The 18990-nt window shown below is 43.5% G+C and overlaps 2 long non-coding RNA genes across 2 annotated transcripts; both read right to left on the bottom strand.

Moving 5' to 3' along the window:
* Positions 1 to 1040: 1040 nt before the first annotated feature.
* On the bottom strand, positions 1041 to 7545 carry LOC116966192. Its single transcript, XR_004409922.1, has 4 exons — positions 7392 to 7545; positions 5171 to 5175; positions 2088 to 2097; positions 1041 to 1051 (listed from the first exon to the last, which is right to left on the bottom strand). It is a non-coding gene; the product is annotated as an uncharacterized LOC116966192 (long non-coding RNA).
* A 1-nt stretch (position 7546) lies between these two features.
* Positions 7547 to 18263, bottom strand: LOC116966191. The gene is made up of 3 exons (XR_004409921.1): positions 18201 to 18263; positions 16720 to 16790; positions 7547 to 7654 (listed from the first exon to the last, which is right to left on the bottom strand). It is a non-coding gene; the product is annotated as an uncharacterized LOC116966191 (long non-coding RNA).
* Positions 18264 to 18990: the final 727 nt, after the last annotated feature.

The following is an 18990-nucleotide window of genomic DNA, read 5'->3' as shown; positions in this document are numbered from 1 at the left end:
GCAGGTGCGCTACATACCAAAGGGATTGTGCAATCGACAGAAGAATGTATAGTTGTGTGTTTATGCTTTTTTTTCAGGTTATTTACTTTAGTTGTTTATTTTAGATATTTCTCTTTTACGTATCGTTAGCTTTTAGATAATGTGTGAATGGTGCACTGACTGGTTGGCATTTTTAATTTTGTTGTACATGTTTTACATGTTATAATGACAAATAAAGAACCTTACTTACTCAGTCCAAGGACCCCAACAACCTTTTCAGGTGAGGCAGAGGTTCACTTGCACCACCTCCAACCACATTTACTGTATCTGCTGTTCAAGGTGTACCTGTAATGTGCTCTCTGAAAGTGAAGGGGGCCATTCATACATGAGCACATTCACATTTTCTGCAAGTCCATCCAGGTGTGGACTCTTCTATATCAGCAAGACCGAGCGCAGGACTCCCGCTTTTGCATTATTATGGTTACCTAGTATTATGGTTATAAATGTATTCCATTTTTTAATTCATGTTTTATCTGTGTGTGTGAGTCAAGCCTGTTAAGCTGCTAGCTGCAAGAATTTAATCGTTCTGTTACCGGTACGTACGACAATTAAACACTCTTAACTCTCCAACAATTACTGTGGGGCATCAGCAGAAATACAACCCACCACATTCTACAATGTCATGACTTAGCAGATTCCTCATTCTTCTCTTCGTTTCAGTCAAGCCAGCGGATCAAGACTAGTTCAATGAGGAGTGCAGAAGGGCAGCTTCAGGTATGTCCAAAAATGATGACATGCCAGCTCAGTGCATCTTCAATACCATGCATGATCCACAGTAAAAGCAGCACACGCAGGCAGCATCCCTGGAGAGAAGGAACGGGCCCCGTCCAAGGAAGGAGATGGCCAGAGGCCCACAACAGCCTAGGATGTTGTGGGCCTCTGGCCATCTCCTTCCTTGGACGGGGCCCGTTCCTTCTCTCCAGGGATGCTGCCTGCGTGTGCTGCTTTTACTGTGGATCATGCATGGTATTGAAGTCCACGCTCTCGATCTTATGACACATCCCGACACAGCCTAGGATGTGTCGGGATGTGTCATAAGATCGAGAGCGTGGACTTTTAAAATGGCACTAAAATATGGCACCTCTTGCATACGGGCTCTGCAGACTATTTCTGTACACTTACTAATCGAGGATCAGGGATATGGCAATACTGTACAGGACGCTTTGTGTGAAACATAATTTCTTCTGTCCGACATAAGAAAAGGTTTTAAATTGAAGAAAACGACAAGGAACCAACGTGAAAACCTGTCTGCTCCGAAACATTCTCTTAAAGAAGCTTATACTAAAAATGCTGGAGAACTATGTCACTGGGTAAGAACAAATCACTGCATGCATCTTTCTTCAAACTGTAAGCTTTACTTGGTTTAATATGTAATGCATAATCCCCATTCAGAAAGAATGTGACTTGATTTGTATTTTACTGGCATCTTTAGGTAGCAACTATCTAATTCATATTGCACATACCTGCTATGTTTAATTCTTTCAATAGGCGAAGACAGTGAAACCATGCATCCTGTATTCATTGGAGTTTAGCTTGTATTCACTGGAGTTTAGAAGGATGAGGGGGATCTTATAGAAACAGGGAATTCCATAAATTCACAACTCTCTGGGTGAAAACGTTTTTTCTCACCTCAGTCTTAAATAACCTCCCCTTTATTCTAAGGCTGTGGCCCCTGGTTCTGGATATTGGGAACATTTTTCCTGCATCTAGCTTGTCCAGTCTTTTTTATAATTTTATATGTTTCTATAAGAACCCCCTCATCCTTCTAAACTCCAGTGAATACAAGCCTAGTCTTTTCAATCTTTCCTCATATGACAGTCACGCCAGCCCAGGGATCAATCTCGTGAACCTACGCTACACTGCCTCAATCACAAGGATGTCCTTCCTCAATTTAGGAGACCAAAACTGTACACAATATTCCAGATATGGTCTTACCAGAGCCCTATACAACTGCAGAAGAACCTCTTTACTCCTATACTGAAATCCTCTTGTTATGAAGGCCAACATTCCATTAGCTTTCTTCACTGCCTGCTGACCTGTCAGCCAACTTTCAATGACCTGTGTACAAGGACACCCAGGTCTCGCTGCACCTCCCCTTTACCTAACCTAACCCCATTGAGATAATAATCTGCCCCCTTGTTTTTGCCACCAAAGTGAATAACCTCACATTTATCTATATTATACTGCATGTGCCACGCATCTGCCCACTCACTGAACCTGTCCAGGTCACCCTGCAACCTCCTAACATCCTCTTCACAGTTCACGCTGCCACCCAGCTTTGTATCATCCCCAAACTTGCTAGTGTTGCTCCTAATTCCCTCTTTCAAATCATTAATATATATGGTAAACAGTTGCGGCCCCAACACCGAGCCTTGCGACACTCCACTCGCCACTGCCTGCCACTCTGAAAAGGACCCGTTCATTCCTACTCTGCCAGCCAATTTTCTATCCACGTCAACACCCTACCCCCAATACCATGTGCTCTAATTTTGGTCACCAGTCTCCCGTGCGGGACCTTAACAAAGGCTTTCTGAAAGTCTAGATACACTACATCCACTGGCACCCCTTCATCCATTTTACTTGTCACATCCTCAAAAATTCAGAAAATTAGTCAAGCATGATTTCCCTTTCATAAATCCATGTTGACTTGGACTAATCCTTTTACTGCTATCCAAATGCCCCATTATTACCTCTTTAATAATTGACTCCAGCATCTTTCCCACCATCGAAGTCTGGCTAACTGGTCTTTAATTCCCCGTTTTCTCTCTCGCTCCTTTCTTGAAAAGTGGGAAAACATTAGCTTTCTTCCAATCCACAGGAACTGATCCTGAATCTATTGAACATTGGAAAATGATCACCAATGTGTCCACTATTTCTAGAGCCACCTCCCTGGGGACACTGGGATGCAGACCATCAGGTCCAGGGGATTTATCATCCTTCAGTCCCATTAGCCTACCCAATACTATTTCTCACCTAATGAAAATTTATTTCAGTTCCTCTACCCCCTTAGAGAGTTAGCTCTCTCTAGTTTCATTGCATAGGCCTTGATGAGCGACTTGAATTCTAGAAATGGAGCATTAGTGTAAAATCAAATGCTGTTCATTCTACGTTATTGTGACATGAAAACGGCATGAAAGAAAAAGGTGCAAGTAGTTTTTGGCTTTTTGCAATCTTGCACATAACATATGGTACAAGAATATTACCAGGAATTTTCAGTGCCATGTTAAATCATGATATGTGTATTAATATCCTCAATGTTGCTTCTTACTTTATAAGGTGAACATTTACAAAAATAATGCCAATCTACTCATCATCCAGCTTGACTAATTATCCAGATTAAAATAAATTGCAGGTCTTAATTTGTAACTTTTTAATGAAAAATGGTCTAACCTAATGTTTTATTATCCATCTGAAAAAGAAGTGGGAGGAGACAAAGCCTAGCAAGTTAGAGTTGCATACAGGCAAGGAGGTTTTATTGTGGGATGGGCTGATAAACACTGGAAATAAAAAAGAGACAAAGCTGTCAGATAATGTGAGAAAATGAGTGAAATACAATGCAGAAGGAGGGAGATAATGGGCTTATATTCACTGGAATGTCGACCATTCTATTCCTTCCTCCGGTTCTGGGGGGGATCCTGTGGCGTTAGCCAATACACGGGTCACTTATGGTCGAACCCTCGTCAGTAGGTACGAGGGCTGGTGCGTGACGTCATGAGCTAGAGGGAGTGTCCTGCTACTTAAGGTTATCTCACCTCGAGATCTTAGCGGTCAACAGGTAGCTGAGCCCGAGAAAACAGCCTCGCTCAGCTACAGCAGCAATGATAATATAGTTAGCGCACCAACCTAATGTGTAGAACCTGAATAAACGACTGTTTGAACCTGCCTGACGTCTGGCCTTATTCACCACGTTTGGTGCCACTACAGGGGTAACTTTAACACACAAAGGGTGATGGGTGTATGGAACGAGCTGCCAGAAGAGGTAGTTGAGACTGGGACTTTCCCAACATTTAAGAAACAGTTAGACAGGTACATGGATAGGACTGGTTTGGAGGGATATGGACCAAACACAGGCAGGTGGGACTAATGCTGGGACATGTTGGCTGGTGTGAGCAAGTTGGGCAGAAGGGCCTGTTTCCACACTGTATCACTCTATAATCTTTAGAAAATGAATTAGTTCATGTCCAGCATTCAGCTGAATCTGGATGACATTTAGCATAGACTAAACAGTGGCAAGTAACATTCATACACAGAAGAATCAAAGATCAGCTCCAAAAATGGAGAATCGAACCGCAGGCAGATGATGTTCAATCGCATTAGCATTGCCAAGTCACACCAAAATTCTGGGGTGGTCAATGGCCAGAACTCAACTAGATCAAACACAATGACTGTGGCTACAAGAGCTGGTCAGGGATTGTAGTAACCCATCTACTCATGTCCCGAAGTTTGCAAACAGATGCAAGGCAGGAGCTTGATAGCATTCTATCCATTTGCATCAATTAATGCATCTCCAACAGCATTCCCATAGTTGAGATCATTATTCAAAGCAGCCCACCTGTTTTGCATTCCACTGAAACAAGCTAGATATTCTTTCCCCACACCTCCATTGTGCTAGGACTAGCTTTTATAACTGACTTGCAGGACAAGAACTCAACAGGACATTATCACATGTACTACGAGGCAGGTGCTCTGTCTTTTGTGAGACGATGACGGGAGCCAAGAGGCCATCTCCACTTAAAAACTCATCCCTACAGCAATGATGCCTTTCGGAGTACGCTCTAGTGCACAAGTATGTAGGTAAAGCGTGGCACCCAGGGAAGACTTTGTTCTTAAAAGCAAATAGCATGGAGAAATGATTTGTAAGAACCAATAAACAATTGTGAAAATACCACAGCTGAGAAAGGTGGGTATAGGATCAGAAACATTCAGGAGTTAATATACAAAACCAAAGGTGTATTAAAATGATGATCGTGGACCCCCCATCGTGGCCCTCCTGCTTTAGAACTTTTTATCCAAAACTGCCGTCGCGACATCAACCGCCTCACCTTCTCCACTCCCGTCTCACTCCAATCTCACCCGCCCAACCCCCCCCCCACCCCCCGAACGTACTGCCATCGACTCACTCCGCAACAACCCAGACTGGGTTATTAAACCTGCCAACAAGGGAGGGGCCGTGGTAGTCTGGCGCGTCGATCTCTACAAAGCTGAGGCCACGCGCCAACTCTCGGACACCTCCTCCTACTTACCCCTGGACCATGACCCCACTGACGAGCACCAGGCCACCATCTCTAGCACCATCACAGCATTCATCAACTCCGACGCTGTGGAGGCCATGTCATTGGGTATACTTAAAGCAGAGATTGACATGTTCTTGATTAGGAAGGGTGTCAAAGGTTATGGGAGAAAGTAGGAGAATGGGGTCGGGAAGGAAAGATAGATGAGCCATGATTAAATGGCGGAGTAGACTCAATGGGGCGAATGGTTAAATAAACTCGAATGACTTTTGAACGTAAATGCATTTAAAATCGATTACTCAGGAAGGATACGTCACATTTACCACTCTGACGGTGACACAAAAACATCTAGGCTTTGCAAGTAAGGCAATTTGTAATGGGATTATTAGTTTAATTAAAGCAAAAGTGTTTTGCATATTTCTGGCAGGAGTATTTTGTGGCATTATCAGATGCTTGTAATGATGGGAAATATTAATGCAGTTTGTCACCCATGTTTACATGCAATTCTACAGTAGTTTTTAATGTCCAATGTTCTAATGACAGTCTAGAGTTGTCTATGACTTGTGACTGAGTCCTGTCATTGATTGGAATGACCAGTACCTAAAACCAAGCATTCCACATCACCTCCATATAACCATATAACCATATAACAATTACAGCACGGAAACAGGCCATCTCGACCCTTCTAGTCCGTGCCGAACACATAATCTCCCCTAGTCCCATATACCTGCGCTCAGACCATAACCCTCCATTCCTTTCCCATCCATATAACTATCCAATTTATTTTTAAATGATAAAAACGAACCTGCCTCCACCACCTTCACTGGAAGCTCATTCCACACAGCTACCGCTCTCTGAGTAAAGAAGTTCCCCCTCATGTTACCCCTAAACTTCAGTCCCTTAATTCTCAAGTCATGTCCCCTTGTTTGAATCTTCCCTACTCTCAGTGGGAAAAGCTTTTCCATCTCATCAGTGGATTCATTGCTACACTGCACGATGTGCTACATTAGCAACGGAGAAGGAACAGTAACCCAGCTCTCACCTCTAGAATTGCATGTAAACTAAATGGTACAATTTTATGGGGGATGTTGGGACAGAGACCGCTGCAGATGTACAACGGCAATTTTTAACAATTGCAGAACAAGTTGGTTGCGTAGTCAGTTTAAAAAAACAAACACAGAACCTTTGGAACAGAGAAGCAAAGTATAAAAGCAAGGTATGCTACGTTTTTACAAATCGCTTCAACACAAGTCTGTTCGATTGCATTAAACAACAAGAATGGTATCAAGATGAAAGGCTTCACATCCATGAAAAATCCAAAGAAAGTGGGATTGTCGTGCTTAGAGAAGGTTAAAAGAAGTGTTTATAGATCAGTCACGTATATACGGGTCTTGCCAAAGGCATAAACGTTTCCAACCAAGAGATACTGATTTAGTGAAAAAGAATCAAAGGCAATACTTTTGATCTATTACGTGAAATAGCCAGGCATGTGTAAAGTATGCCTGGGAATCGTGAGACAATCCATTAATGACTTTGCTTGCCAGATTACAATTCATTCTTCATTACAGAAACTAAACAAGCATATGGCAAATTTGTTGTGCCTCAGCATTCCGTCCCTCCGTCCTGAATATAACATTATATTCCATGCCATAAATACTTTTCTATACCTCAATTAGATGATCCGCACAACATCCCTCTTCAAAGCTAAAAGCATAATCAATTAGACAATGACAGAGCAGTACACAGGCCATCCCAGAGTAACAAATGCCCCACTTACGAGAAACCCATACATGCAGAAAAGCTCCACTATTAAATTCAAAAGTCCGATGTACATACATACGTTCATTTCTAGGAACGTTAGAACTAGTTTTGTCTCATTTAACAATTGTTCCTTCTTGTCAGCATTATGTGTTTTTTAATGCCATTCATTACAAAATGGTAAACATAGAGTGATTTTTGTCTATTTTCTGACGTACAAAAATCAACATCTGTACAAATGGAATCCATTTGTTAGTCAGGGGAGGCCTGTGCTCCGATTAATTTATGCACATTTGCTCCGAATCCCTCATTAACCCTCCCACCAAAATTTTATCGAACATGGCAGTGAAAGTACCAACTGACCCACAGCATCCAAAAAGCCTTTTGGGGAGATCGCTCCAGGTTTCCACTGTGTTGTGTCAATCAGACGTCTTGCCAGTTTCAAGGAATCGTAGAGTTGGTGACATAGAAGATGGAGTCCGTGCCGGCTGGAAAATAGCTGCCCAAATTCCAGAACTTGATCAGTAGCCTTTCAGGCAGGCGCACCGTTCATCATCTTCCAAAATTCCGTAGGTTGCAGAATGGTTCACACAAATTGGAAGAGAGCAAATGACGCCTCACTATTTCTGGAGAGAGGGAGATAGAAAATGAGGTCAGTTAGGCTGGCATCAGCATTAGGGAAATGCTAGACTGTGGACTTAAATTAAAGATATGAATAGAATAGAATAGAATAGTTTCTTTATTGTCATTGTAACATGAACCATGTACAACGAAATTGTAAAATGTCAGCCAGTCAGTGCACCATTCAAACATTTCTAAAAGCTAACGATACATACAAGGTAAAATATTTAAAAAAAGATAAACAACTAAAATAAATATCATGAAAATAGCACGCATAAACACCCAGCCCTACATTCTTCTGTCGATTTCACAATCTCTTATTATGTATTGTCCCTGCGTTCCTTGGCGGCTACATTTAGTGCCTTTATAGCAGTGGGGTACATAAAATAGCAAGGTAGGGTATAGCAGGGTACATAAAATCTAAATAATTTAGCAGATGCAGCGCACATTTACAACTAGCACACCAAAGATAAAACATACAGCAAGGCTCGAAATTAACGGTTGCCCAATTGCCAGTGGGGATGATGGAAACAGCGTCTATCAATAATTTTTTATTTAATCTGGTGCATACAAACTTGGTATCTTCATTGCTGTTCACAACACATACATCTAATCTGAATGTCCAGTAATGTGGCTTTTTGACACCTTTAAACATATTGCCAAAAGAACATTTGCTGCAGTTATGTCATTTGGCCATCTCTTATAGACAATAGACAATAGGCACAGGAGTAGGCCATTCGGCCCTTCGAGCCAGCACCGCCATTCAATGTGATCATCGCTGATCATCCCCAATCAGTACCCCGTTCCTGCATTCTCCCCATATCCCCTGACTACGCTATCTTTAAAACCCTATCTAGCTCTCTCTTGAAAGTATCCAGAGAACCGGCCTCCACCGCCCTCTGAGACAGAGAATTCCACAGACAGTTCTTGTCATTTAGTGTAATGTTTAACCTGTCAGGTGGGTATCGTCGGTTTTAACAGCTATTATCTTAAAATGCCTTTCGAAATTTCCTTGCAACCTGTATATTTTGTTGTGGATAAATTATGTGGGAAGCAAGTGAGTTTATGTACCAATAACGACCCATGCTATGGCCATGTCATGATAATTTTCAGTCCTTCACAGAAAACATGCTTGCATCAATCTGTAGTGTGCATGGTTAAGCATATATGTTAATATGGTCCAGGATTTATTGACACGGGTTGACCATACGCTGAATCATCCAACCACATTTGTTTGGAAGTGGAAAGAAATAATAGAAATTGCATTCATTGCAACGTGTAAAAAGAGTTGAGATAATGTATTATAATTTTGCTGCATGTTATTGTGGGATATATCATGTCTTGATTGGTGAATATGTTTAGTTTGTGACTTTATTTGAAGCAGAAATAATATGTGAATGCTTCAATGAGCATAATTCCGACTGGTAACTGCGCACTTCGTCCGAGCACATTACCGCACACGCCATGCAAGCCGTCTTAAATGACCACCTAAACTGTCATTTGGCAACTGAAAAAGCTGCCTAGGTTGCCCGGTTGGCAACAGAGAAAAAAAGCCCTGATACAGTGCTGGTATAACTCAGCAGGTCAGGCTACATCACTGAAGGGAATGAATAGGTGATTTTATTTGGTGGTAATAGGGAAGGTGAGAAAGCTGGAAAAGATGTGGGAGGAGACAAAGCCTAGCAAGTTATAGTGGATACAGGCGAGGAGGTTTTATTGGCAGATGGGCGGATAAACACTGGAAATAAAAAAGAGACAAGGCTGTCAGATAATGAGAGAAAAGGGGTGAAATACAATACAGAAGGAGCGAGATAATGGGCTTATATTCAATGGAATTTAGACTGGGCTTGTATTCACTGGAATTTCGAAGCATAAGATGGGATCTTATAGAAACATAACATGTTTAAGGGATTGGACAGGCTAGATGCAGGAAAATGTTCCCCATGTTGGGGGAGAATAAGGGGTAGGCCATTTAGGACTGAGATGAGGAAAAACCTTTTCACCCAGAGAGTTGTGAATCTGTGGAATTCTCTGCCACAGGTGGCAGTGTAGGGCAAATCAAGAGAGAGTTAGATATAGCACTTAAGGCTAATGGAATCAAGGGATTATGGGGAGAAAGCAGGAACAAGGTTAGGATTCTGGATGATCAGCCATGATAATATTGAATGGTGGTTCTGGCTGCAAGGGCTGAATTGCCTAATCATGCACATATTTTCTATGTTTCTATATAGATAGGATGGAGAGGGTTAAAGAAGAGGGGGATGGTGGGAGAAATTAGAGTGCATCTGGGGGGGGGCAGGGGGGGGGAGAAAAGAGAGAACGGGGGGGGGGGGGGGCCACAGAAAACAGATGCAGGCCTTGGCGAAACAAGCGAAAATGTTTGGTGAAAAGGCCGCCTCGTCTACACAATTCTTAACCTGCAAAAGATACATCAGAACCAGAGATGTTTCGAAGGCCTTCATTAAAGTGCCACACAGAATCAAACAAAGTGAAAGGACCTAAGTAAAAGGATTGATGCTACGCAGCATCTTGTTTACTGCTCAGGATGTGTCCAGGAATGGAATAATGGAGTGGAATTATGCTAAAATAGATCATCATTACTTTATTGTTTAGATGTGTCAGTGATGACACTGCTGTGTAAGGAACTTAGCATGAGTCGCTGCCCTCTCCACTACTACACTGGGAACCTGAATGAGGCCCTCAGCCCTTTCCTGGCTCGCCACAGCAAAGAAGTGGTTAAAGTGACATATGGTTCGGTCTGGAATAAGCCATGGTTGTCGGTAAGGGTTGGTAGTGGGTGAAATGGAGAACCCAAGTATCTTGTTAAGTTCCTATTGTTCCCAGACAAATTAACTCATTGTTCAAAATAGAGTTGTAATTCCCAATTTTGGTACCACACCTGTTGATCATATTTGTATCCTCTCCAATGCTTCCATGTAAAGTCATACTTCTTTCCACATATGAAGCAGAATCAAAACTCAGTAACTTTGAAATTTTAATTAGAAACATAGAAACATAGAAAATAGGTGCAGGAGTAGGCCATTCGGCCCTTCGAGTCTGCACCGCCATTCAATATGATCATGGCTGATCATCCAACTCAGTATCCCATCCCGGCCTTCTCTCCATACCCCCTGATCCCTTTAGCCACAAGGGCCACATCTAACCCCCTCTTAAATATAGCCAATGAACTGGCCTCAACTACCTTCTGTGGCAGAGAATTCCACAGATTCACCACTCTCTGTGTAAAAAATGATTTTCTCAATTCCGCCTCTTCAGAAATAATTACTAGCCTATGTTGTCTTGAGGACTAACTTCTTGACAACTATGATTAGGAGTGTAAGATCCAGAGGCACTATGAGATATTTGTGATTGCAAATGTCTGGAATTGTTAAGTTTGACTGGGTTAAGGGGTATTTGCGACAGGGAGAGGTTAGTCAGAATTAAGATTGTTTTCTATCGAACGTCAGAGGTTTCACTGAGACATGATAGAAATATATAAAATGAGTGGCATAGATCAGATACAGTCAGAATCGTTTTAATCTGCAGAATGGAAACATCAAATACTAGAGGGCATAGCTTTAAGGTGTGGGGTGCAAAGTTTGAATGTGATGTGGAGGACAATCTTTATAGATCTATTTTTATTTTATTTTTTACACAGAGGGTGTTGTGTGCCTAAAATGCGCTGCCAAGGTTGGGGATGAGACAGATGCGATAGTGGCATTTAAGTGGCTCTTTGATAGGCACATGAATGTGCAGGGAATGTAGGCACAGGTAAGCAAGAGATGGTCTTGGCATCATGTTTAACACAGACACTGTGGCCCAAAGGGTCTGTTCTTGTGCTGTACAGTTCAATAAGCATGCTTACAGCATGCAACAATCAGACTACAAGAACATAGATTTGTACTTTAACGATATTCAGTTTCAGCTTGATTAATAAAAGCTGGTTCTTCTCCGTGATCAATGGCAGTCGTTATTTAGACCAACGTCATTGAAAATCTCCCTGGAGATGAAACAGAAACATAGAAAGTAGGTGCAGGAGGAGGCCATTCAGCCCTTCGAGCCAGCACCGCCATTCATTGTGATCATGGCTGATCGTCCCCTATCAATAACCCGTACCTGCCTTCTCCACTAGCCCCTAGAGCTCTATCTAACTATCTCTTAAACCCATCCAGTGACCTGGCCTCCACTGCCCTCTGTGGCAGGGAATTCCATAAATTCACAACTCTCTGGGTGAAAAAGTTTTTTCTCACCTCAGTCTTAAATGACCTCCCCTTTCATCTAAGATTGTGGCCCCTGGTTCTGGACTCGCCCAACATTGGGAATTTTTTTCCTGCATCTAACTTGACCAGTCCTTTTATAAGTTTATATGTTTCTATAAGATCCCCCCTTATCCTTCTAAACTCCAGTGAATACAAGCCTAGTCTTTTCAATCTTTCCTCATATGACAGTCCCGCCATGCCAGGGATCAATCTCGTGAACCTACGGTGCACTGCCTCAATCACAAGGATGTCCTTCCTCAAATTAGGAGACCAAAACTGCACACAATACTCCAGCTGTGGTCTCACCAGAGCCCTATACAACTGCAGAAGAACCTATTTACTCCTATACTGAAATCCTCTTGTTATGAAGGTCAACATTCCATTAGCTTTCTTCATTGCCTGCTGTACCTGCACGCCAAGTTTCAGTGACTGGTGTAGAAGGACACCCAGGTCTCGCTGTACATCCCCCTTAGCTAACCTAATCCCAGTGAGATAATAATCTGCCCCCTTGTTTTTGCCACCAAAGTGAATAACCTCACATTTATCTATATTATATTGCATCTGCCACGCATCTGCCGACTCACTCAATTTGTCCAGGTCACCATGCAACCTCCTAACATCCTCTTCACAGTTCACACTGCCACCCAGCTTTGTGTCATCCGCAAATTTGCTAGAGTTGCTCCTAATTCCCTCTTCCAAATCATTAATATATATGGTAAACAGTTGCGGCCCCAACACTGAGCCTTACGGCACTCCACTCGCCATTAGCTATCCTCCAATCCACAGGAACTGATCCTAAATCTATTGAACATTGGAAAATGATCACCAATGCTAGAGCCACCTCCCCGAGGACCCTGGGATGCAGACCATCAGGCCCAGGGGATTTATCATCCTTCAGTCCCGTTAGCCTACCCAATACTATTTCTCGCCTAATGAAAATGTCTTTCAGTTCCTCTACCCCCTTCGATCCTCTGTCCTCCAGTACATCTGGGAGATTGTTTGTGTCTTCCTTAGTGAAGACCGATCCGAAGCACCTGTTCAACTCTTCTGCCATTTCCTTGTTGCCCATAATAATTTCACCCGTGTCTGCCTTCAAGGGACCCACATTTGAATTTGCTACTCTTTTTCCCTTAACATATCTAAAGAAGCTTTTATTGTCCTTCTTTATATTCCTAGCCAGCTTCCCCTCGTACTTCATCTTTTCAGCCCGTATTGCCCGTTTCGTTTCCTTCTGTTGTCCTATGAAAGTTTCCCAATCCTCTGGCTTCCGGCTGCTCTTTGCTGTGTTATACATCTTTTCTTTTAGTTTTATTCTATCCCTAACTTCTCTTGTCAGCCACGGTTGCCTCCTACTCCCCTTAGAATCTTTCTTCCTTTTTGGAATGAAATTATCCTGCGTCTTCCAGATTATGCCCAGAAATTCCTGCCATTGCTGTTCCACCGTCATTCCTGCAAGGATCACTTTCCAGTCTACTTTGGCCAGCTCCCCTCTCATGCCTTTATATTCCCCTTTCTTCAACTGCATCACTGCCACTTCCGATTTAACGTTCTCCTTCTCAAATTGCAGATTAAAACTAATCATATTATGATCACTACCTCCAAGCTGTTCCTTTACCTCGAGTTCTCTTATCATATCTGGTTCATTGGACAACACTAAATCCAGAATTGCCTTTTCTCTGGTCGGCTCCATTACCAGCTGCTCTAAGAATCCATCTCGGAGGCATTCTACAAACTCCCTTTCTTGGGGTCCTGAACCGACCTGATTTTCCCAGTCTACCTGCATATTGAAATCCCCCATCACCTCGGTGGCATTATCTTTGTTACATGGCAGTTTTAACTCCGGCTGCAACTTACACCCTACATCCGGGCTACTATTTGGGGGTCTGTAAATAACACCAATTAGTGTCTTCTTGCCTTTACAATTCCTCAACTCAATCCACAGTGACTCAATCTCGTCAATCCCTATGTCTTCCCTCACAAGGGACTGAATTCCCTCCCTCACCAGCAGAGCTACCCCCCCCCCTCCTCTGGCCACCTGCCTGTCATTTCTATAGCATGTATAACCCTAAATATTAAGTTCCCAGGTCCGATCCTCCTGCAGCCAGGTCTCAGTAATCCCCACAATGTCATATCTACCAACCTCTAACTGAGCCTCAAGCTCATCTACTTTACTTCTTATACTTCGCGCATTCATATACAATACTTTTAATTCCTTACGCATCTCACCTTTCACATCGATCCCTATTACACTTGGCCATAGTCTCCAATCCCTTTATGAGCTTCCTTTCCCGTTAATTCTGGGGGTCATTAACCAAGCTAAAGGGATCAGGGGTATGGAGAGAAAGCAGGTACAGGATACTGAGTTGGATGATCAGCCATGATCATATTGAATGGTGGTGCAGGCTCGAAGGGCCGAATGGCCTACTCCTGCACCTATTTTCTATGTTTCTATCCCTTTCTTTCCCTTTAACTCCATCCTCGACTATCCCATTTGACACCCCACCCCCCTTATTCAGTTTAAAACCACCCGTGTAGCAGTGGCAACCCTGCCTGCCAGAATGTTGGTCCCCCCCACCTGTTAAGATGCAATCCGTCCCTTTTGTACAGTTCCAAAACAGATCCCATTTGGTATTTGCCATTATTTTGCTGAGCTGGATGTTAGGTTAACAAATCACTCACTAAAGTAATGCACCAAAGAATGTGTGCAAAATTACATGATGTCACATTAATACAATTTTCAACTTTACAACACTTGTTTTTCAGATGTGCCAAATTTCTAGGCTAACTATCTAAGAATCTAATGGGAAAAAATGAATTTGGACTTACAAATATACGAAAAATCATGGTGGATTAAAAGATCCAAGCAAAAAACAAACCTAACATATATATAGAGGGAGAAAATCAACATTTCAAAAACGCAGTGTTGTGTTTAAAAAAAATATGCATAATAATAATAATAATACATTTTATTTATGGGCACCTTTCAAAAGTCTCAAGGACACCTTACAAAAATTTACAGGTAGAGGAAAACATGTAAGGGGAATGAAATAAATAGTAGAGACATGACTAGTACACAAAGTAAAGACAGAATTCAATTCAAAACACAATATGAGGCAATTAATGCACAGATGAAAAGGGAGGGGGACGTGGGGCTAAGGATAGGCAGAGGCGAAGAGATGGGTCTTGAGGCGGGACTGGATGATGGTGAGGGACACGGAATTGCGGATCAGTTGGGGGAGGGAGTTCCAGAGCCTGGGAGCTGCCCTGGAGAGGGCTCTGTCCCCAAAACTGCAGAGGTTGGACTTGTGGTTGGAGAGGAGATCGGCTGATGTGGATCTGAGGGACCGTGAGGGTTGGTAGGGGGAGAGGAGGTCAGTGAGATATGGGGGGGCCAGATGGTGGAGGGGTTTGTAGGTGAGGATCAGGATTTTGTAGGTGATCCGATGGGAGATGGGAAGCCAGTGAAGTTGTTTGAGGACTGGAGTGATGTGATGCCAGGATTTGGTGTGGGTTATGAGTCGGGTGGCTGCGTTCTGGACCAGTTGGAGTCGGTTAATGTAGGTGGAGCTGACGTCAAGGAGAAGTGAGTTGCAATAGCCCAGTCGGGAGGAGATGAAGGCATGGATGAGTCTTTCAGCAGCAGGAGGTGTGAGAGAGGGTCTGAGTTTGACAATGTTGCGGAGATGAAAGAAGGAGGTTTTAGTGACATGGCGGATGTGAGGCTCAAGGGAGAGGGTGGAATCAAAGATCACGCCAAGGTTGCGGGCCTGGGGAGATGGGGAGACAGTGGTGCCGTCGATGGTGAGAGTGGGGTTATTGATTTTGCTGAGTGTGGCTTTGGAGCCTATGAGGAGGAATTCTGTCTTATCGCTGTTGAGTTTGAGGAAGTTATGTTGCATCCAGGTTTTTATAGCTGACAAACAGGAGTTGATATGGGAGAGGGGGGGGGGGGGGGGATTTGGTGCCGAGGTAGATCTGGGTGTCATCGGCGTAACAGTGGAAGTCCAGGTTGAAGTGGCGGAGTATCTGACCAAGGGGGAGGATGTAGATGATGGAGGAGGGGGCCGAGTACGGAGCCTTGGGGAACGCCTTGAGTGACTGTGGCTGTAGCAGAGGTGTGGTTGTGGAGAGAGATGGTGGGATCTGTTGGAAAGGTAGGAACAGAGCCAGCTGAGCATACACTAGAAGAGTTGTAAAAATGATTAAGTATTGGCAGAAAAATGTGAAATTTTACCTCGGGAAAAGACAAAAACATTGAGGGAAGGTTTTTGATCAACAGTATAGACATAATATACTTTTCCATTTAGTGAGAGTAAAACAACTTTTACAAAGCTATCAACGAGATAACAAGTAGGTAATTTAGAGTCAATTTCCTTACACTAGTGCTATGCAACCTTTATTATGGAGAGAACAAGATTCACAAATTATTGCTAAATTAATCCATTTGTCTCCAAATTTATGAATATTAAAAGCTGGTTGTTGAAAATTTCTGTTAAAAGTGATCAAGAAAATGACCAAAACAAGCAAAAACTTTCAGACAAACAAAGTCTGTAATCTCCACTAAATGAGCAACATCCCTTCATTATCATTGACATTACACCATGTTGCCTAAACTCTCCTATTGTTTGGGGGAACGTCCACAATGTTTTTCTTTCATTTGAAAGATGGTGGGGAGGTTAAACGATGAGGGGCAAAGTGAATATGAAGTGATAGCTCCAGTGCAGTAACCAACACAACGGCACAGTAAATTGTACTCCTGTAATACATTGAAATAAAAGCTAATTCCAATAATAAGCCTTCCCCTATTTTACCTTGGACATCAGGGCACAAGTGTCGAATTTCCTACCAATGTTCTTTAAAGAGGCAATCTGTCCATCCTTGACTGTGGAGAAAATAATTTCTGGTATCATTGACAATAGCATTATTATACTGCAACATTACTGGAGAAACTCAGCGGGTACTTCCAAGTACTGTGGAAACAAGGAAATAATCTATGTCTCTTGTCGAGACCCTGCACCAGGACTGAGAGTGTAAAGAGGAGATAACCAGAGGAGAGGGTGAAGATTTTACAAACAATGTGTGTCGAAGTAGAGCTGCAACAGGTGAATTTCATTCGAGGATCCTCTGGAATTAATCCAAAGCCAAGATATTTAGCGTCACTCAAAACTGCTTCCCAACTTAGTAGGCAGTGAAATTGAGAATCCTGCCGCTGTTATAGAACTGTAATTATCACTAGGTGCTGCAGGAAGCATCAAGGCCAAGACTAAACAACTGAAATGCAGTACTTTGATTCGCTCGCTGCTGGTTAGGGGAGTGAGTAAAACAATTTAAGATGCTGAACTCGACAATTAGTTATTTATGAGTTTTTTTGCCAGTTCTATGGCATTCTTCGATATCCTTTGATTGGCAACTGGATATGCAGGGAATGGAGGGGCATGGATCACGTGCAGGCAGAGGAGATTAGTTTATCTTGGCATCATGCTCGGCACAGACATTGTTAGCCATGGGGCCATAATGTTCTTTGTTCTATTCCTTTCTTTTTTGGTCTCCAAATCTGAGGAAGGACATTATTGCCATAGAGGGAATGCAGAGAAGGTTCACCAGACTGAGTCCTGGGATGTCAGGACTGTCTTATGGAGAAAGACTGGATAGACTTGGTTTATACTCTCTAGAAGTTAGGAGATTGAGAGGGGATCTTATAGAAACTTACAAAATTCTTAAGGGGTTGGACATGCTAGATGCAGGAAGATTGTTCCCGATGTTGGGGAAGTCCAGGACAAGGGGTTACAGCTTAAGGATAAGGGGGAAATCCTTTAAAACCGAGATGAGAAAAACTTTTTTCACACAGAGAGTGGTGAATCTCTGGAACTCTCTGCCACAGAGGGTAGTTGAGGCCAGTTCATTGGCTATGTTTAAGAGGGAGTTAGATGTGGCCCTTGTGGCTAAGGGGATCAGAGGGTATGGAGAGAAGGCAGCTACGGGATACTGAGTTGGATGATCAGCCATGATCATATTGAATGGCGGTGCAGGCTCGAAGGGCCGAATGGCCTACTCCTGCACCTAATTTCTATGTTTCTTTTAGTCAGTCAACTTTAGCTTAACAACAGCAACTTTGAGGTTGATTTGGCAACATTCAAATCAGTAACGTTGGCAAAAGTGTGTAAAAGTGTGTCGACCATCTGATTCGCTTTCAAGGACAACTTGTGCAAATTAATTTTAAACCACGTATAACCAGATTTTTAATTATGTAATTTATATGGGATACATAATCACATGGATCCTCACTACCTACCTATGCAACATAACCGCAGCAGGGCTCCTCCTCTTTGATCAGTAGTACAACCATTGGAGGGGCAGGAATCTGTAGCACAATTAGCCGATTGATATTACTGTACAGACTGAAGGAGGATGAAAGAATCTGGAATGAGTACATACTTTAATTCAGCGATAGTGATTCAGCAGTGGAAGTCTCACCTCACTATTACCACCATCTTTTGTACACGGCAAAGAGATTGTGTACACTTATCCTCCATGACTCGCGGAATTCAGCTCCTGACGACTTTGGGGTGTGGGAGTAAACCGGAGAAAACCCAGCGAGGCCACGGGGGGGGGGGGGGGGGGGGGGGAAGGAGCCAAGGCCGTGCAGCCAGTACCTGTAGAGAGGATCGAACCCGCATCTGTGGCGGCCGCTGTCTGTCTGTCTGTCTGTCAGGCGGCAGCAACTCTCCCGCTGCGACACCTCCCTCCCCCTCCCTCCCTCCCCTCCCCTCCCCCTCCCCTCCCCTCTCCCCCTCCCTCCCTCCCCCTCCCCCTCCCCCTCCCCCACTCCCCCCCCACTCCCCTCCCTCTCCCCTCCCCCTCGCGCTAAATGCCTGTCTAGTTCTACCTTTTTGAACTCGTCAAGCAACGTTTCACAAAACACAGTCCAGCGAGGGAGCGCCCGGGGTGGGCGGGGCTACAGGGAGCGCCCGCTTCGAGCCCCGGGGACGGACGGACACAGACAGACAGGGACGGACGGGGACGGACACAGACGGATGGACGGGGACAGACGGACGGGGACGGACGGGGACAGACGGACGGGG

This window comes from Amblyraja radiata, chromosome 36, assembly GCF_010909765.2.
Source record: "Amblyraja radiata isolate CabotCenter1 chromosome 36, sAmbRad1.1.pri, whole genome shotgun sequence".
Lineage (NCBI taxonomy): Eukaryota > Metazoa > Chordata > Chondrichthyes > Rajiformes > Rajidae > Amblyraja > Amblyraja radiata.
The sequence above is the reverse complement of the archived record's forward strand: the minus strand, read 5'-3'. Positions and strand labels throughout refer to the sequence as shown.